General features: G+C 41.3%; 1 long non-coding RNA gene across 4 annotated transcripts in view; it reads right to left on the bottom strand.

Moving 5' to 3' along the window:
- LOC146855771 (uncharacterized) overlaps window positions 1-19,406 on the bottom strand; it is a 45,201-nt gene extending 25,795 nt beyond the window's left edge. The window contains exons 1-3 of one of the 4 annotated variants that reach the window (XR_014981386.1): window positions 19,335-19,391; window positions 18,802-18,962; window positions 18,588-18,678 (exon numbers count right to left, since the gene is read on the bottom strand). This is a non-coding gene — a long non-coding RNA (uncharacterized LOC146855771). Of the gene's footprint in view, window positions 1-10,950; window positions 11,017-18,587; window positions 18,679-18,801; window positions 18,963-19,334 lie in introns of those variants that run through there. The other 3 variants (XR_014981385.1, XR_014981384.1, XR_014981387.1) reach the window with 3 other exon arrangements.
- Window positions 19,407-20,414: the final 1,008 nt, after the last annotated feature.

Raw genomic sequence — 20,414 nt, 5'->3', positions numbered from 1 at the left:
ACATTGGGCTCGCTGGTTTCTTTACTTGATACCACATGTGACTTCATTACACTTTTTGCAACCATGCCAACCTCAGCAGTCAGGTATGTAAAGCCCTGACAAACGAGGTTGAGGCACTGATGTTTGCTGCAAATGCTCAGGGCAAAGGTTTTTTTTGCCCTTTGGTTTTTGCCAAGTGTCTGTGTTTCTTCCTCACTGGGTTTCACTCCCTGACACCACCTTGCCCTGCTAACATGTAGCTGGGATGTACGAGGTGCATGTTACATGGCCAGTGTTTCTTTTATGATGTCATGTAGGGTGTGGGTCACACTCTCTGGCTCTACCACTGGAAACCTACACTGTGCTATAATGGGCCTACCACACCATAATGGAAAAGCTTGGCATGTATATGTCTTTCTATTGAAAATATGTGCTGACTTCTTTATGGGGTACATTTTGTGACCTTAGTAGTAATTAAACTAATAGCCTGATCTACTTCACCTTGTCTTACGCTTTGTTTTAGTACTTTAATTTACATTTTTATTAAGTGTTACATCTAACACCTAGGGGTGGCGCCACACTCCAAATTATGAGCACAAAAAGAGTATATTAAAAAGCAATATAGAGGTTATAGACTCTCAAAGTGGAAACAACTTACAAATCAAATTGGAAAATAATCACGCAGAATAATAAAGGATAAACAATACACAAGTCACAAAAGCAGCCTGAATAGTCTGACACGGCTCAGCAGCATAACAGTTGTAGCCTGAAAGCCTAGCTGTATAGAATTTGTGGAATTTAGGAGTAATGAATTTACTGTGAAATGGGGGTAAAAGATATTTTCTGAAAACAGTAAATACTGATAACCTAATGTTGGTATTTACTGGGTGAGATAAATATTTCACATTCTAAGTTTCCCCCTGAAACAATTAACAATTACACGCAGAATAGGTGCCGTCAGCTCCAAATTCCATCTATATTTTGGGATTTAGCACATATTTTACCCTGGTACTTTTTGGTGGTTTGTCCAGCTAAACTGTGCCTGAAGAAAATATGTGGCGTGTGATAATTACTGCATTATTTGTATTTCCAATCCCTATGCAAACTCCCATTCCCATTGGGAATGCAATTTACCCATCTCATTATCAAGTCCTTTTAATATCTTTAATTTCTCAAGCTACTAATTTCTATCTTCAATTTATCAGCCAGATATTCTCTTTTGGTCCAGGGCAAGTGCTTTGAAGTTGATGCAGTGCCGCTTGAAAGATGTAAGGAAGTGCAAAGGAAGTCAGTAGAAATCAAAAGAATAGACGTATATGGTCAGATTTCCATAATTCAGCGATCATACGTACCGCTAATCTCTAAATATTTATATATCTCAATAGGCCAAAACCTCCATTTGGCAGCACTCAAAACAGGAGAGATACTCACCAATAGCATTCACCTGTGAGTTTCAAGTAAAACACGACTCAGTAGCCCTCCATGTGCTGGTCAATGTGGTACTGTTAGAAATGGGGGTCTGTAGTTGGTAGAGGTAGGCACCTTTCTCCAAATATGGGCCCTTGCTTCTAGTCAGGGTAAGGGGGATACACTCCTAAAATAACCCCTGCTCGCCCCCTTGGTAGCTTGGCACGAGCAGACAGGCTTATCTCAGAGGCAGTGTGTAAAGCATTTGTGAACACATACAGCAATACAGTGAAGACACTACAAATGGACACCGCACCAGTTTAGAAAAATAAGTAATCTTTATCTAAACCTAAACAAGACCAAATGACAAAAATCCACAATAGAGTTATCAAGATATCCTTAAATATAGGTTATTCACTCAAATAAAGCTTGTAGCAACAAATAACTCCACCTGGAGTTATAACAACGTTGTGACAGATGAATATCCCAAAGTACGGCGCTGACCGTGAGGTGCGTGGTGTCTGGCCCGGAGTCAAGCAGACCCACAAAGAACAGTACCTTGGAATGGATGAAAGCAAAGACGGTGCACGGCTTTGGGGGTGTGATGCTTCATTGGCGCCTGCGGCGTCGGTTCCTTACGACACTATGGGAGGTGATGCCTCTGTTCCTTACTGCAGCACAGGGGAGGTGAAACGTCGGTTCCTTACTGTGTTGGGGAGGTGACATCACGAATGGCAGCGATACGTCGGCTCCTTAAGACGGTGCGATGTCGATGGATTCGGCAGTCACCCATGCCGAGGATCGGCTCCGCGTGGATGAAGAACTGTGTCGGTGAAGTCGGGGCTGCGGTGCGAGTAGGGACGGTGCGTCGTGCATGTCACGAGTGGTGTCCTCGGCTCCGGTACAGGCAGCGGCCTTGTTGACGGCTTCAGAGTCAATCAGGCATCATCAGGCGTCAGGCCTACGGTGCAAGTAGGGCGGTGCATCGTGCTCTTCACGAGCAGTGCCCACGGCTTCAGTCTAGGTTACGGCGTTGCTCGCCAGCGTCGGTATTGCAATTTCCTTCTGTGGCAGCTGAAAAAGCAGTTCCAGTTGCAGAGAGACAGAAGTGATGAACTCTTTGTGTTCCTGAGACTTCAGAACAGAAGGCAAGCTCAGTTTCAAGCCCTTGGAGATCTTTTCTTCAAGCAGGTGACAAAACAAACAGCAAAGTCCTCTTTCTCCTTTACTTGGCAGCAAGCAGCCACTGTAGGCCCCAGACAGCAAACAGCACAGGGGCAGTATTCCTCTTCAGCTTCTGCGGCTCTTCTACCTGGCAAAGGTTTCTCTTGATTTTCCCAGGAATGATCTAAAAGTCTGGGGTCTGGGCCCCTCTTTTTATACCCAAAAATCCTTTGTTCTCTGAAGACAGAGCGTGTCTGTACCCAGCCAAAACCAGTTCCCTAGGGCACTTTGCAAGTGCACAATAACCTTCATTGTCAGTGTGAGCCCTGGCTCCAGACACACCACAGGGGGGCAGAGCCATCATTGTGGAAGGTTAGGCAAGAAAATACCTACTTTCTAAAGTGGTATTTTCAAACACAGAATGTAAAAATCACCCTCCCTAAAAGATGCACTTTAACATTCTGAGGTCAGGCATACGAAACATTACTTTTCTATCTTGTTCCTACGGCCAGTTATGATTATAAGATGTTATAAACAAACTCCCCATTCTGTCCTATGGAAACAGATAGTCTTGCAATAGTGAAAAACGAAATTGGCAGTATTTCACTATCAGGACATGCCACACACATTAGGGCATGTCCTACCTTTCACATACAATGCACCTTGCCAACAGGGGCACCTTGGGCCTATCTTAGGGGTGACTAATATGTAGAAAAGGGAATGTTTAGGGACTGGGAAGTGTGTGAACTTGCCAAGTCGACATGGCAGTCCCAGACTGCACACAGGCTCTGCAATGGCAGGCCTGAGTCACATTTTACAAGCGGCTTCTGTGGGTGGCACAATCAGTGCTGCAAGCCCACCAGCAGCATTTGATTTACAGTCCCTGGGCACACATAGTACAGTATGCTAGGGTCTGACAAGTAAATAAAATTGCCAATCATGGAAACACTAATCTATAACACAATTTACAAAAGAGAGCATATGCACTTTAGCACTGATCAGGTAAAGTGTCCAGAGTCACAAAACCACAAACAACAGGTCAGAAATATACAGGAGGAAGGCAAAAAGTTCTGGGATGACCCTGCAAAAAGGGCCAAGTCCAACAGGTACCCACTACCTTCTACATTCTCCAGAAAAAGTAACGTGCTATCCAACACTTGAATGGTGACAGTCTTAGGACCATATTATGAGTTTGGCAGTGCGGGAGCAGGACCGCCTTGCTCTCGGACCGCCAAACCCATGTTTGAACCGCCCACCAGATTAGGAGTTTTCTCCTGTCTGGCAGGCAGTTCTTTGGCGTTCTTAGGACAGTGCCTATGGAATAGGCACTGCAATGGGAACGTCAAAGGCAGTACCTGCATGGCAAGGACTTCTGCAGTCAATGCTGTGCATGTACTGGTGTGCATGCACACAGGAGGGCACTATAGGGTCCCCTTTGTTTCCTCACCACTACACTTTTTATGGTGGTTGCACTGCCATGAAAGTGTGGGGCTGAGGAAACTCGTAATATGCTTGGTGGGGCCGCAGTGGCCCCACCAAGCATAATGCGGTCTCAAGACCGTTGCGCAACTGGCCTAACCACCCTGGTCATAATGGGGTGGTCGGAGGAACACAACTCTCATGTCCCCGCGAGTCGGGCCGTCCATGGACCGCCGAACTCGTAATAAATCCCCAAGTGTGGTACTAAGCATTAAACGGTGAAATCTGAATTGATTTTTAAAGGATGAAATCTGGATTGATTTGTGTCAAGAAGCTTGAAAGTAGTAAGGTGAGACTGAAATTGAACATGTGCACACCTTTCAAGGAGACTAGAAGGAAGAGGAGCTAATGACACACTGATCATTAGAAAAACCATCAACCTCCACATTTCTGGGCACTAGCTTCAAGAGATGAAGGAGAAAATCTATGTATAAAGTTAGTAGTGAGCAGATGCACTGGTACCGGTGTTAATATGTCTATTTCAGGCATCCTACAGCTGCTTTAGGGTTATTGTGCTCTCCCCAAGTGTCTCTGGAAACATATACAAATTTTGCTGAAGAAGTGCACAACCTGTTTACTTGCCAATTGTCTGTTTTCTTCAATATTATCCCTGGCACCGCTTTTTATGTCATACCACTATTTTTGTGTCACAAAGTAAGGGAGGTACCCTAATCCTTGGAAAATGGATGGGTATATGTGCTTAAACAACAAAAAGGTTCCCTTTTCCCACTGTTACAAACTGAGATGGCTGTAGTCCAACTAGCAGACCAGATATGGTAGAACCGTAATCACATCTCAAATAATCAATTTCCTGGTTGCTAAACTTACAAACATACATATTGAAAAACACAATATAGAAAAGTGTATACCAATGAAACATACAATCTGCGGACCTCTCGAATCTAGCAAATAAACTTTGGATGTTCTATCTGGAAGACAAGATCGCTCTCAAAGCGGAATACCTTCCGGGGAAATCGAACATCTCTGCAGACTGGAACTCAAGATTCCTGTTAGATCACAGCAATTGGAAACTGAATGTTTCCGTGTTCAGTACCCTAAACAAGATCTGGGGCCCTCTAGAGATACGAACACTGGGGGGTATCAGTTCCTAAAGGCGAAGGTGAGTTTACACTCTGGCAGTCCTAATCGGTACTGCTTCTAGAAGTGGGTGTCTCCAAGAGGTAAGTTCTGAAATGTATATAGAGTAGGGTAAAGAGACTCCTCTGCGGGTAATCGTTGTGCCCTCACACACCCTTGCGGGTGCAAAGCATCATCATTGGTCAATGCTCCTTGTGGGGGTGGCGTTGGAGATCTTTAGATCCTCTAGAGATAGACTTATTTGCGAGCAGACTAACCTTTGAACTGGAGAACAACTTCAGCTGGATGCCCAACCCAGGTGCTCTAGCAGTCAATGCCTTACTACAATCTTGGAAAGGAGCCAAGGTGCATGCATTCCCTCCCTTTGCCATGATTTAGAGAGTTATTCAGATAGTGCTTCCTTGTCCTAATAACTCCCTTTTGGCCATCCCAAGCATGGTTCCCCACCACTCTAGAACTAGCTTGCAACCCCCCCTTCTTAATTCCTATCCTAGAGAATCTTCTTGCAGACATAGACAGAGGAGTTCACCCCCTAATTCAGAACAGGAGTTTAACCCTTCTTGCCTGGAGAGTGTGAGGAGATGCAATGAAATCTCAGGACTTTCGGCGACGGCTGCAACTCTCCTCAGAGAGTCTTGGGCCCCAGGCACTCACTACAGATATAACAACATATGGAGAATCTGGGTATGTTGGTGCCTGGAAAGGAACCTGGATTCCTTGGAAGCACCTATTGTTGACATAGTTAACTTCCTTGTTAAACAATTTGATAAAGGCCTCAGCTATAGAACTATCAATTGCTATAGATCGGCTATTTCTGCTGGTCATGTCCTTGTCAATGGTAAAAAGGAAGGAAAAATCTCATTGTTTGTAGCGTGATGAAAAGCACTCATTTAAGAAGACCTCCTAAACCTAAATATGAAAGTCTTTGGAATGTCAAACTAATCCTTGATCTTTTCAATAACTGGCCTGTTAAAACTCTCCTCAATAGAAAAAAAAACCTTTCCATTAAGGTGGCTACTCTACTATGCCTAATCTCATGACGAACGGTCTCTGATGTCAAAGCCCTGGAGATTACGAATAGATCTTATAACATGTTCGGAATCAAATTTGAGTTTTATAGAAGAACAAAGACTATGTTTGATTCAATCTTTTACCCATATTTTGATTTATGTCCAAAACCTTGCGTTGTGGACTGCATGAGAGAGTATGATCGCAGAATGTTTGCTCTTCGCCCTCAGAATGTTAACCAATTACGTATATCCTTTGTTAAACCCCACAAAGGCATAACCTCGACCTCTATTGCTAGATGGGTTAAGACTGTTATAAGTTTAGCAGGTATTGACTTAAAGAAATTTTAAACTCACTCCCTTAGAGGGGTACTATGGCCAGTCAATCTCTCTGGTCTGGAGGTAAGTTTGACAACATTCTTAAAGCTGCTGACTGGTCAAATGCTAGCACCTTTGCACGTCATTATTGCAAGCCTATTGAACATATGTCTGACGTTGTTTCACAAAGCTACCAACATGCATAATGTAGCCTCCGTTCTTGTAATGAAATTGCGATTCTCATATTACCATGACTAGAGAATCTGGATTTCATTAAAGACACGGAGGCTGACATTATCCCTCCCATCTCACCCCTTGGTGGTCTTACAATGATTTAATGCTGTTTTTGTTACAGTTTATTACTGTACTTTTTATTAACAGTACTAGTTTCATCTCTTTTTCCTTTTAGCTTGATAAGCTTGACACTATTTTTTACATTCAAGAGATATTTACTTCTTTCTCTTTTCAGGTAACGCTCCTTAACTGTGTATAGTTTGGCCTTTGGTTTTACCTTCGTTCTTCCTTCTCCTTCATCCTGCTCGTTAGCAGATCGTTTTGATGTTTCAAGTTTAATTAACTTATTTTCCTCCACATTTAAACGAGACAGATTGTTGATGGCTCATGCCTTTCATGTGTTGCTATTGTTCTATTCTGGTTCCTTTTAATATTGTGATGTAAGCGGCTGCTTGGACTGCATTAAAGGAATAATGCATAATGTCAGCCTCCATGTCTTTAATGAAATCCAGATTCTGTAGTCATGGTAATATGAGAATCGCAATTTCAAAAAGAATGCTATGTATATCAATTTTTATTAAAAAACTTTTTTGTTGTTTATACAATAGTATAGCACAAAATGTGTGCCTAAATTTAAAAGCATTCGTCAATGTTTTCACATTTTAATAAAATACATAATTATACAACAAAGAACAAACTAAAAAAAAAACAAATCCGATTGGCCGCACTCTGCTAGTCCTACCAGCGTGTTACCCCAAAGAATTGTGGTCCATGAAGTAGCGTCGGCGGGTACGCCTATGCCAAAAGTTTAAAATGAAAATGAGTGTCGCGTTAGCCATCCCTGGACACGTGTTTCGAGGTAGTTGCCTCTCGTCAGAAGGGAGTAGGTGTGTGTGTAGGGTTGCTGCGTAGGCTGCCAAAAATATTCTCAGGTAAAGTACCACTCAAGGCGCGCAGGTGCGTAGCCATGGGCTCGTCAGCCCCACCGGCTCAAGGGAGCCTGAATATAAACAAAAATCCGATTGGCCGCACTCTGCTAGTCCTACCAGCGTGTTACCCCAAAGAATTGTGGTCCATGAAGTAGCGTCGGCGGGTACGCCTATGCCAAAAGTTTAAAATGAAAATGAGTGTCGCGTTAGCCATCCCTGGACACGTGTTTCGAGGTAGTTGCCTCTCGTCAGCAGGGAGTAGGTGTGTGTGTAGGGTTGCTGCGTAGGCTGCCAAAAAATATTCTCAGGTAAAGTACCACTCAAGGCACGCAGGTGCGTAGCCATGGGCTCGTCAGCCCCACCGGCTCAAGGGAGCCTGAATATAAACAAAAATCTGATTGGCCGCACTCTGCTAGTCCTACCAGCGTGTTACCCCAAAGAATTGTGGTCCATGAAGTAGCGTCGGCGGGTACGCCTATGCCAAAAGTTTAAAATGAAAATGAGTGTCGCGTTAGCCATCCCTGGACACGTGTTTCGAGGTAGTTGCCTCTCGTCAGCAGGGAGTAGGTGTGTGTGTAGGGTTGCTGCGTAGGCTGCCAAAAAATATTCTCAGGTAAAGTACCACTCAAGGCGCGCAGGTGCGTAGCCATGGGCTCGTCAGCCCCACCGGCTCAAGGGAGCCTGAATATAAACAAAAATCCGATTGGCCGCACTCTGCTAGTCCTACCAGCGTGTTACCCCAAAGAATTGTGGTCCATGAAGTAGCGTCGGCGGGTACGCCTATGCCAAAAGTGTAAAATGAAAATGAGTGTCGCGTTAGCCATCCCTGGACACGTGTTTCGAGGTAGTTGCCTCTCATCAGCAGGGAGTAGGTGTGTGTGTAGGGTTGCTGCGTAGGCTGCCAAAAAATATTCTCAGGTAAAGTACCACTCAAGGCGCGCAGGTGCGTAGCCATGGGCTCGTCAGCCCCACCGGCTCAAGGGAGCCTGAATATAAACAAAAATCCGATTGGCCGCACTCTGCTAGTCCTACCAGCGTGTTACCCCAAAGAATTGTGGTCCATGAAGTAGCGTCGGCGGGTACGCCTATGCCAAAAGTTTAAAATGAAAATGAGTGTCGCGTTAGCCATCCCTGGACACGTGTTTCGAGGTAGTTGCCTCTCGTCAGTTTTGTTATATAAAGGCTCCCTTGAGCCATTTGGGCTGACGAGCTCTGGACCAGCACCTGCGCGCCATGAGAGGTACTCTACCTGTTTTTACGTTATTGGCAGTCCACGCGGCACCCCTTTACACTTACCTACTCCCTGCTGACGAGAGGCAACTACCTCGAAACACGTGTCCAGGGATGGCTAATGCGACACATACTTTTTTTCAAACACTGTGGCATAGGCGTACTCGCCGTCGCCACTACATCTACCAGAGTTCCTTGGGGCAACTTGCTGGTGTGACGAGCAGTGTGCGGCCAACTGGATTTGTTATAGAAAGGCTCCCTTGAGCCATTTGGGCTGACGAGCTCTGGACCAGCACCTGCGCGCCATGAGAGGTACTCTACCTGTTTTTACGTTATTGGCAGTCCACGCGGCACCCCTTTACACTTACCTACTCCCTGCTGACGAGAGGCAACTACCTCGAAACACGTGTCCAGGGATGGCTAATGCGACACATACTTTTTTTCAAACACTGTGGCATAGGCGTACTCGCCGTCGCCACTACATCTACCAGAGTTCCTTGGGGCAACTTGCTGGTGTGACGAGCAGTGTGCGGCCAACTGGATTTGTTATATAAAGGCTCCCTTGAGCCATTTGGGCTGACGAGCTCTGGACCAGCACCTGCGCGCCATGAGAGGTACTCTACCTGTTTTTACGTTATTGGCAGTCCACGCGGCACCCCTTTACACTTACCTACTCCCTGCTGACGAGAGGCAACTACCTCAAAACACGTGTCCAGGGATGGCTAATGCGACACATACTTTTTTTCAAACACTGTGGCATAGGCGTACTCGCCGTCACCACTACATCTACCAGAGTTCCTTGGGGCAACTTGCTGGTGTGACGAGCAGTGTGCGGCCAACTGGATTTGTTATAGAAAGGCTCCCTTGAGCCATTTGGGCTGACGAGCTCTGGACCAGCACCTGCGCGCCATGAGAGGTACTCTACCTGTTTTTACGTTATTGGCAGTCCACGCGGCACCCCTTTACACTTACCTACTCCCTGCTGACGAGAGGCAACTACCTCGAAACACGTGTCCAGGGATGGCTAATGCGACACATACTTTTTTTCAAACAGTGTGGCATAGGCGTACTCTCCGTCGCCACTACATCTACCAGAGTTCCTTGGGGCAATTTGCTGGTGTGACGAGCAGTGTGCGGCCAACTGGATTTGGTATATAAAGGCTCCCTTGAGCCATTTGGGCTGACGAGCTCTGGACCAGCACCTGCGCGCCATGAGAGGTACTCTACCTGTTTTTACGTTATTGGCAGTCCACGCGGCACCCCTTTACACTTACCTACTCCCTGCTGACGAGAGGAAACTACCTCGAAACACGTGTCCAGGGATGGCTAATGCGACACATACTTTTTTTCAAACACTGTGGCATAGGCGTACTCGCCGTCGCCACTACATCTACCAGAGTTCCTTGGGGCAACTTGCTGGTGTGACGAGCAGTGTGCGGCCAACTGGATTTGTTATATAAAGGCTCCCTTGAGCCATTTGGGCTGACGAGCTCTGGACCAGCACCTGCGCGCCATGAGAGGTACTCTACCTGTTTTTACGTTATTAGCAGTCCACGCGGCACCCCTTTACACTTACCTACTCCCTGCTGACGAGAGGCAACTACCTCGAAACACGTGTCCAGGGATGGCTAATGCGACACATACTTTTTTTCAAACACTGTGGCATAGGCGCATTCGCCGTCGCCACTACATCTACCAGAGTTCCTTGGGGCAACTTGCTGGTGTGACGAGCAGTGTGCGGCCAACTGGATTTGTTAAACAAAGAACAAACTGTCGACGCGCCATTTCAGTGTTAAGGTGGTTCGTCACCTTTTTCAGGACTATAGTTCAATATTAAAAATCTATATAAACAGTACAACAATGCAAAAGAAGCTATAGTAGAAACAAAAAGCATTCCTTTTAACATGATTCACAATCCACAATAACATTTAGCAACTCAGAAATATATCCTGTTTCCCTAATATGCGGTAATTTAAAATATCTGGTAATTCTGCTATTTGTTTTTATTACAAAAATATAAAATTAACAACGTTTATACACTGTGGGGTGGGCTTATCCCATATGTCTTGTTTAGCCATTGGAAGACAGACTTGAATACAACATACCTTAAATCTTGATACTGTAGCCCTTTTAATTGGCTATCAGAAGGGATGAATCTCCCACGTTTCTTCTCTCATTAATTTTGGGGACACTCTAGTTGGTTCTAGATATAGGGATATAATATTGGAGTCAAGACCTCTGATCATTTTTTCATATTATACCCAAGTGGATAAATCAAATAGAGCACATCACAACACACCTGTATGGTCTGGCTGTTTTAGTTTCCCAAGATCCGTATTACTAATCTTTTGTGCTTCTTGACAGTCTTGGTGTTATTGGAAATTCTACAAAACAAATATAATGGAACTTTAGTAAACGATCTTTAATAAAAGGTTCATCCTTATTCTACGTTTGGTGGAGGTATCAAGAATAAAATTATATTGTCCCACCTGTTTGTTGTCTTGTCACTATATCTTGATTAATTTATTGAAATCTGTTTTCAGTGTGATAATCGCACTATCAAATGAAAATAAAATAACCTAGGCTTACGAATTGCAGATTGGGTTTTATTACAAACAGGCCCTCTAATATGCTATTTGATCTGTAAACCGATAGCTTGTCACCTTTAAAGATTATGACAAGGGCAAACACGTAATATTTGTCGGGTTACCACATCCAGGTAAAGATGCTTCTGGATATTTTTCTATCTGTAAAAAATCAATGAATATAGGAGCATTGTATATTGAGTATTGTGAGCCCACATCGTAAGACTATCATAATCGAAAAATACCTTTGCCCAACAGTGCGATGTCTGGTCGCTATATCATAGCGTGTTAATCCGAATCTTTAGCACTTAGTGCTACACTATAAAGAAATAATGAAAACCATGGCTTAGAGACTGCATATAAGTTTTTTTTAAAAGTTTTTTTTATAAATGCACCCAGTGTCTCTTGTAAAGCTTACATATTCTTACCTCAATTAAAAAAACATTGTTTTGGTGATAAACAAAACCGCAATTTCTGTCAGTTTGTAGAATACAGTTAAATACAATTCTGGATGATCTGGAAAAAATAAACCCATTATTAATATTGATGGCACTATAGATGCCTTTTATTTAAAAAATATAAAGACAACGTTCCCTATTTTTGCATGGTTATCATTCTATTACATATTGGCAAAGAGTCACAAATATATTATACTCCTACAGACTCTCAATACGAAATTATCTAGATATGAGAGTATGGGAATATAAACGGAAAAATAAGGGGGATTTCCTTGTACCAGCCTTCATTTAAACTAGTTGAAAACTCATGGGTCTTTAAACTACGCTTCCTCCCTATTTTAGCATGGCTATAGCCCCATACTTTGTCAGCAGGTTCTCTTTCCTTTAAAAACCGTATCCGGGAACGACCATCAATCTCGCTGTCCCCCCATCAAGATTTGACATTGTGGCTTGTTCTGGGGCTCCTTTTAATCTCCCATCCCTATGATGGCATGCCGTAATCGTACACACCTGTGTTTGCACGCCGTAAATGCTTGTATTTTCGTCCTGTGCATAAATAAACAACAGGGCGGCCATCTTGTAGTGTGTTTATAATCTGATAATTACAGGTCTTCCGCACAATCACATCCTATTGAAAGACATATGGGCTGCTTTATTAACGCCTTAGTGCTCATATTACAGTCCTATTTACTGTCATACTTAAGGATTTTTTTTTAAAAACACCCGTATTTGCGTCGCATTTTATGTGCACAAAAAAAAGGGGGGCGGCCATCTTGAAATGGAACCGTGATCACGTTTGTATGCCATAAATGCATGCAATATCGTCCCACATCTCAGTAAAAAGCGTGGCGGCTATCTTGTAGTTTAACTTGAACCCGATCTATACGGAAAGTACTGGGTCCTGCTCTCTCCATAACCTTATTTAAGTATTGGGGCATATAATATGCTGTTTTAACCCCTAGATATATAGTGTCATATTATTAGCAATATTCACATTAAAAAATATGGCGGCCATCTTAAAATATGGAAATGTGCTGAGTCTCTATGTACTTCTCTATTCTAAGTTGCAGACTGTTGTGTTGAGCAGTATATCGATATTGTAGGTATTATCTACATCTAGAGCCTCATCCTTACTCAACAGTGTTACAATGTAATGATCCTCAAACAGCTTTATCACTGACAATTAAGTTGCGGGACCTACTCTATAGCGAATACTGGATTTATATTGTATGACACAGCTTAACTTACATCTATAGTGCCACAGATAATGATGAGTTTCACAGAGGTTCACACGGAACAAACATTTTTTTCATAAATCTTTTTTTTGTAAGGACCTAAATGAGGGAACTTTGGAGGGAACTACAAATAGCCGTACATAATTCTTTCCCATTCCTCCCTACTGTTTAGTCCACATTTATATGTATTAAATTTGGACATATAGAATTGATCCCTTTCCTTCCTCTTTGCTGTCAGATCTCCTCCTCTTTCATTCATTTGTATTGCCTCAATGACGCACCACTTCAAATCTTCTATTTTATGTTCCATTTCAATCCAGTGCTCTACTAGGGGTGCATTCTTCTGTTTAGTGCGGAGCACTGATTTATATTCATTTGGTCTCAGCCTGATATCCCTAGAGGTTTCTCCAATGTAGCCTTTCCCGCAGGGGCACAGAATCAAATAAATGGCGTTTGTTGTGTAACAGTTTACTATACTCTGTCGGTAGTAAGTTATATTATTGTACGTCACTGAAGTGCCCTTCATGATAGTAGTACAATTTTTGCAGGAACCACAGGGAAAATTGCCTACGGGCTGTGAACCATCAATGGTTCGCAGTTGATTCTTAGTCACATAAGATGAGTATGTGTGCACTAAACAATTTCTTATGGTCTTATTTCTCCAAAATGCAAAAAGTGGTTTAAGTAATGAATTACTGTCGTTTATCAAGTTCCAGTTCTTGTTTATAAGATTTTTAATTTTATCACTTATACTGGAAAAGTTGGTTACACAGACAATTTGTTGATTATTATCATTACCCTTTAGTTTTGGTTCAAACAAGCTGTCTCTATTGTAATATTTAGCTCGTTTATATTCTTTATTCACTATCTTCTTGGGGTATCCTCTGTCTGTGAATTTCCTAGTTAATGTTTTTGCATGTAATTCAAAATCTTTCATGCTCGTACAATTTTGTCTTATTCTAAGGTTTTGACCAAAAGGGATATTATTTCTCTGACCAGAAGGGTTGTAACTTCCAAAGTGCAACATAGTGTTTCGATCAGTGGGTTTGGTATACAACTCCACTGATAGGGTGCTATTGGTGTCCTTCATTTTAATATCCAGAAATTCACACATTTTATTGATATGAGATGATGTGAACCTTAAGTTATCATCACCTAAATGTAACCATTGTATAAATGACTCGAAGTCTTCCTTTGTGCCCAGCCAAATAAAAAACACATCGTCTATGAATCGAGACCAGTGGCTCACGTTCATTCATATTTGTCAATGTGAATATTGCTAATAATATGACAATATAGAACTAGCGGTTTTTTTGGCACATAAAATGCGATGCAAATAGGACCCTAATATGAGCACTAAAGCGTTAATAAAGCAGCCCATATGTCTTTCAATAGGATCTGATTGTGCGGAAGACCCGTAATTCTCGGATTACAAACACACTACAAGATGGCCTCCCCGTTGTTTATTTATGCACAGGACAAAAATACAAGCATTTACGGCGTGCAAACACAGGTGTGTACGATTACGGCATGCCGTCATAGGGATGGGGGTGTAAAAGGAGCCCCAGAACAAGCCACACTGTCAAATCTTGATGAAGGGACAGCAAGATTGATGGTCGTTCCCTGATACAGTTTTCGAAGGTAAGAGAACCTGCTGACACAGGATGGGGCTATAGCCATGCTAAATTATGGAAGAAGACTAGTTTAAAGACCCATGAGTATTCACCTAGTTTAAATGCAGGCCGGTACATGGAAATCATCGTGTCTCTAGGAATGGGTCATGTTGAAAACAATCCCTTCAGAGAAATGTATAGATATAAGGTGAACATTGAAACCCTCATTTTTCCATTTATATTGCCATGCTCTCATATCTAGATAATTTAGTTTTGTGAGTCTGAAGGAGTATAGTATATTTGTGACTCTTTGTCAATATGTAATATAATGATAGCCATGCGAAAATAGGGAACGTTGTTTTTATATTTTTTTATAAAAGGCATGTAGAGTGCCCTCAATATTAATAATGGGTTTATTTTTCCCAGATCATCCAAAATTGTATTTTACTGGATTCTACAAACTGACAGAAATTGCGGTTTGATTTATCAACAAAACAATGTTTTTTTAATTGAGGTAAGAATGTGTAAGCTTTACGAGAGACACTGTGTGCATTTATAAAAAAAACTTTAAAATAAACCTTATATGCAGTCTCTAAGCCTAGGTTTTCATTATTTCTTTACAGTGTAGCACTAACAGTACTAAAGATTCGGATTAACACGCTATGATATAGTGACCAGACATCACACAGGTGGGCAAAGGTATTTTTCGATTAGGATAGTCTTACGATGTGGGCTCACAATACTTAATATAAAATGCCTCTATGTTCATTGATTTTTTACAGATAGAAATATCCAGAAGTATCTTTACCTGGATGTGGTAACCCGACAAATATTACGTGTTTGCCTTTGTCATAATCCTTAAAGGTGAGAAGCTATAGGCTTACCGATCAAATAGTATATTAAAGGGCCTGTTTGCAATAAAACCCAATCGGCAATTCCTAAGCCTAGGTTGTTTTATTTTCATTTGATAGTGCGATTATCACACTGAAAACAGATTTTAATAAATTGATCAAGATATAGTGACAAGACAACAAACAGGTGGGACAATATAATTTTATTCTTGATACCTCCACCAAACGTGGAATAAGGATGAACCTTTTATTAAAGACCGTTTATTAAAGTTCCATTATATATCTTTTGTAGAATTTCAAATAATACCAAGACTGTCAAAGAGCATGATAGATTAGTAATACGGATCTTTGGAAACTAAAAGAGCCAGACCATACAGGTCTGTTGTGATGTGCCCTATTTGATTTATCCACTTGGGTATAGTATGAAGAAGTGATCAGAAGTCTTGACTCCAATATTATATCCCTATTTCTAGAAACAACTAGAGTGTCCCCAAGATTAATGAGAGAGGAAACGTGGGAGAATCATCCCTTCTGATAGTCAATTAAAAGGGCTACAGTATCAAGATTTAAGGTATATTGTATTCAGGTCTGTCTTCCAATGGCTAAACAAGACATATGGGATAAACCCACCCTTGGGCATTAACAGTGTATAAACGTTGTTAATTTTATATATTTTAATAAAAACAAATAGCAGAATTACCAGATATTTTGGACTACTGCATATTAGGGAAAAAGGATACATTTCTGAGTTGCTAATTGTTATTGTGAATTGTGAAGCATGTTAAAAGGATGTATGTATGTATGTATGTGCGGTCTTATATAGCACTCAAATTACCCTTGGGCATCTCGGCGCTTGCATTGGGAACCCGTCCTGGCTTTTCCCTGTGAGATAACCCGTACTGGGCATCCCCAAGGTGAAAGCCAGGCATCCCGCCGCGGGGGGGGCCGTTGTGGAGATTAAGCAAGCTTGTTGCCCAGAGCTGCATAGTGTGAACTCGTGCTTAGAGTAGGCACCGAAGCGAGAATTATCGAGTCCGTGGACAATTGGGCTCCAGACCCTGCCGCGTCAGGAATCAAACCCTGGTCCCGGGTCTGACCTCTGCTTCAGGGTATGCCTCCTCTAACCAGTGAGCTACACTTCACCAAGGAATGCTTTTTGTTTCTAATATAGCTTCTTTTGTATTTTTATACTGTTGATATAGATTTTTAATATTGAACTATTGTCCGGAAGAAGGTGACGAACCACCTTAACACTGAAACTCTGCGTCGACAGTTTGTTCTTTGTTTTATAATAATGTATTTTATTAAAATGTCAAAACACTGACTAATGTTTTTTTAATTTAGGCACACATTTTGTGCTATACTATTGTATAAACAAAAAAAAAGTTTTGTAAATAAAAATTGATGTACATAGCATTTTTTGAAATTGTATGTTTAGTTGGTATACACTTTTCTGTATTGTGTTTTTCAATATATATGTTTGTAAGTTTAGCAACCTGGAAATTGAGTATTTGAGATTTGATCACAGTTCTGCCATATCCAGGCTGCTATTTGGACTACAGCCTTTTCAGTTTGTAACAGTGGGAAAGGGGAACCTTTTTGTTTTTTATACCACTATTTTTGTCTTTCTTTGATGCACTGGATGACATTCCGTGGATTCACATTTCAGATTACGGATTGCAAAATTGCCTTTTTTGGAGCGGTTGAGACAGGTGCAGTCCTCTATGACGATATCTAATTTTGCATCTCTGAATTTTTCCTTTCTTCGTCTGCTTGTTGCTATGGGCAGTGTTTTCCTGTATTCTATCTATAGGTTTTTGCTGTGGCTCTACACCAATAAAGTAGGGTGCACACCACTGTGGGTTTGGTTAGTCTATGGACCGCCAAAAACTCGTAATCATCACCTAAGTGAAAGTGATTCACAGGCCTTCAGTGGGTCTCCTTATAATGTCAGGCACACACAGGTGCCATTTTTTGTGTGTTGTATGCAATCTAATCACTGCAACTTTCATTATTACCAGTTCATGACTTCATAATGCAGTTGTGTACCTAAGGTTGCATGTAGCATGCTGAGCCTTTGCATCACATATTTTGCTATTGTGTAAACAAAAGACAATACGGCTGACCAATGTTAAGCACATCAATTTCCAAGTAAATGTTGAATTTTTTGAATTGGTGCAAATCGCGTCCAGAGCAGGCCGTACTTGTGCTCTCTGGAAACCAGATAGGCAAACTTTTAGAAGAATGGACGGTGCACCAGAGAATAAAAGTCTTTCCAAACGATCCAAATTTCGTCTTTTATTCTTTATTTAAATTCTAAAATTCAAACTCAGCCAACGCGTTTCGTTCCTTACGCACTTCGTCAGGGCTGAAATGAATACAAATACAAACATAAAATCCATATATATATCACAAAACGCAAACATCACAAAACTCAAAATTAATAAAAAATAGAAAATTACGACACATTTATATATAAATGACAAAGAAATACATGTAAGACAATATACATATATACATACATACCTAACAACATTAAAAAATTATTTAAAATGTGGTACATAGATCGAGACAACAAGAGTTAAGTAATTAGAACCATGACTTGAATATCTGACTTGAGTATGCGTAAATCCTGACACACAATCCTCATCATATTAATTCGTAACGGTATAAAAATAATATCCTTACGTATATAAGGTAACATAAAAACGACCTGAATAAGTAAGAGCAAGATATGCCCATATTAAGTGCTAAAAGAGTCCCAGTAAGACCAAAACCCCAGAAATTACAAGTGAAAAGAGAAGAAAAAGAAAAAAGAAAGGAGAGAAAAAAGGAAAAAGAAGGAGAAAATGGGGCAATAAGCAAAGGGGGAAACCTCGCAATAATAATCACCTCTAGTATTGTTAATTAAATATGTAACCATGATGGCGCATCAGATAATCATCGAAAAAGTTATTGAAAAGTACAATATAAGCATGGGCCATAGATATCAATTCTTACCCAAAACATCACATGTGAACACGCTCCAAAACGTCACTAAATAATCAACTCCAGGTTGGTACTTGTTTCAAAAGTCTGAAAAATGAGTGGCCTAATTGAAGCAATATTACAAAATTAATAACCAGGCAAGTTACCACGGAACCCTATCCTTAACAGAGGGAGAGGGGAAGGGGGGAAGAAAGGTGTTTACGGAAGGAAGAAAAATCAATCTTACCTCTCCAATAATCAAACGGCATAAGTACCCCTGAGTCATATGTACGTCACAAAACAATCAAATTGTAGTAAAGATTCCAGACCACTTCAAAAGGGAACTATATGCATATTTAATCAACAATGTCGTTGTATATTTTGATGCCAATGTGTTGGCTCCATTTTCTAAAAGAAAAAACGGAAATCACCATGAGCACGCGTTCATCGAACTCTCGCCTAAACAAACTTTCAACAATAGATTGATAATTATTACAAATGGATAATCCCATATCCATCATCCGTTCCTAAAATCTCGTTTTAAACATTAGAGCAACTACCAAAGAGATTGTGCGCCAAGTGCTCAAATAAACAGACAACACGTAAAACATGCTGGCTTTCAATCCTGCGCCTTATAAATCATAACGATACTATTCATTTAACGAGGTCCGATAGTTATGAAAAATCTCCCCCTGAAGTTCAAAATAGACAATTCTAATTGAAAAACACACACATTTTCCTGTTGAGAGCTTGAAAGAAACACCAGCGTTCTCGTCTTACCTGACTAAAAGTCTACTTCTTCCGAGTCCACGACGAAACCGTGTATGAAAAAGCCAGCGTCTTAAATGAGATCTGCCAATCATGTCACGTGTTCTAGTAAACACCTGATCACTCAAGACCTCCTCACAGTATATAGTCGGTGATCTCGGCTCTTTTAGCGCCATATTTGAATGGTATACGGTCCCTAAGGTTATATAGCTCTGTGAGACTCCCGGCTGTGATTATGAACTAAAAATACTCTAACATGTAATTCAAGCCAATTTGGTTTGAATATCTACCACGGCAATAAATTTAGAGAATCAGAAAATGAAAAAAGAAAAATAAGTGGAAGTTAAATACAAATATAAAATTAGAAAACGGGGATGTATATAAACCCAAACCCAAGGTGTGAGCATTAGTAAAAGCCCACAAATAATCACTGCATAGAACAAACTCCATAAAAGAGTGAACGACTATAACATGTGCCACCCCTAAACCATACCCTCTATTTTGCTATTGTGCCTTCTCATGATCTGACATTCTCCGCAAAGCAATGTTATCATTTTAACACTGCATATTGACAATTTAGGAGTCCATTAATACGTAATATCTACAATATGGTACAGCTTCATAGTCGTCACTTAGTGCTGGCCAGAGGTAGCAGCTAGAATTCATGGCTTGTCCTCTGTTAATTTCGACAGTTCTGTTGCTGCCCCTAGCCTCAGAGGATGTAAGTGCAGTTCTAAGAGTCAAATATAAAACCCCATTCTAATGAACCATGTTTTCTTTCTGTGGCTCCGACTGAGTCCTGCGACATTAGGCTTTCTGTTTTGTAAAATAAATCATTTCAACAGAGCCAAACACACACTGCAGAATAAGAAATATGCATGGTTCCATTGCACAGTGTCCAGGCAATTTAGGCTAGACTAGTCTTACTGAAACTGGTTTGCATAAGTCTAAAGTGGCAAAGTGGGCAAAAAGATGGTCTGGAATGCAGCCTGATTGAGCCAGTGCCTGAGATTAATTCAAGCACTCCTTCCATCAACATGTTGTTTTTGCATTAGACAACCTAAGTGCGATGGGTTTGCCCAGATTAGAGCC

Source organism: Triturus cristatus, chromosome 4_1, assembly GCF_964204655.1.
Source record: "Triturus cristatus chromosome 4_1, aTriCri1.1, whole genome shotgun sequence".
In the NCBI taxonomy this organism is placed as follows: domain Eukaryota; kingdom Metazoa; phylum Chordata; class Amphibia; order Caudata; family Salamandridae; genus Triturus; species Triturus cristatus.
This window is presented reverse-complemented; position numbering and strand designations above follow the sequence as displayed.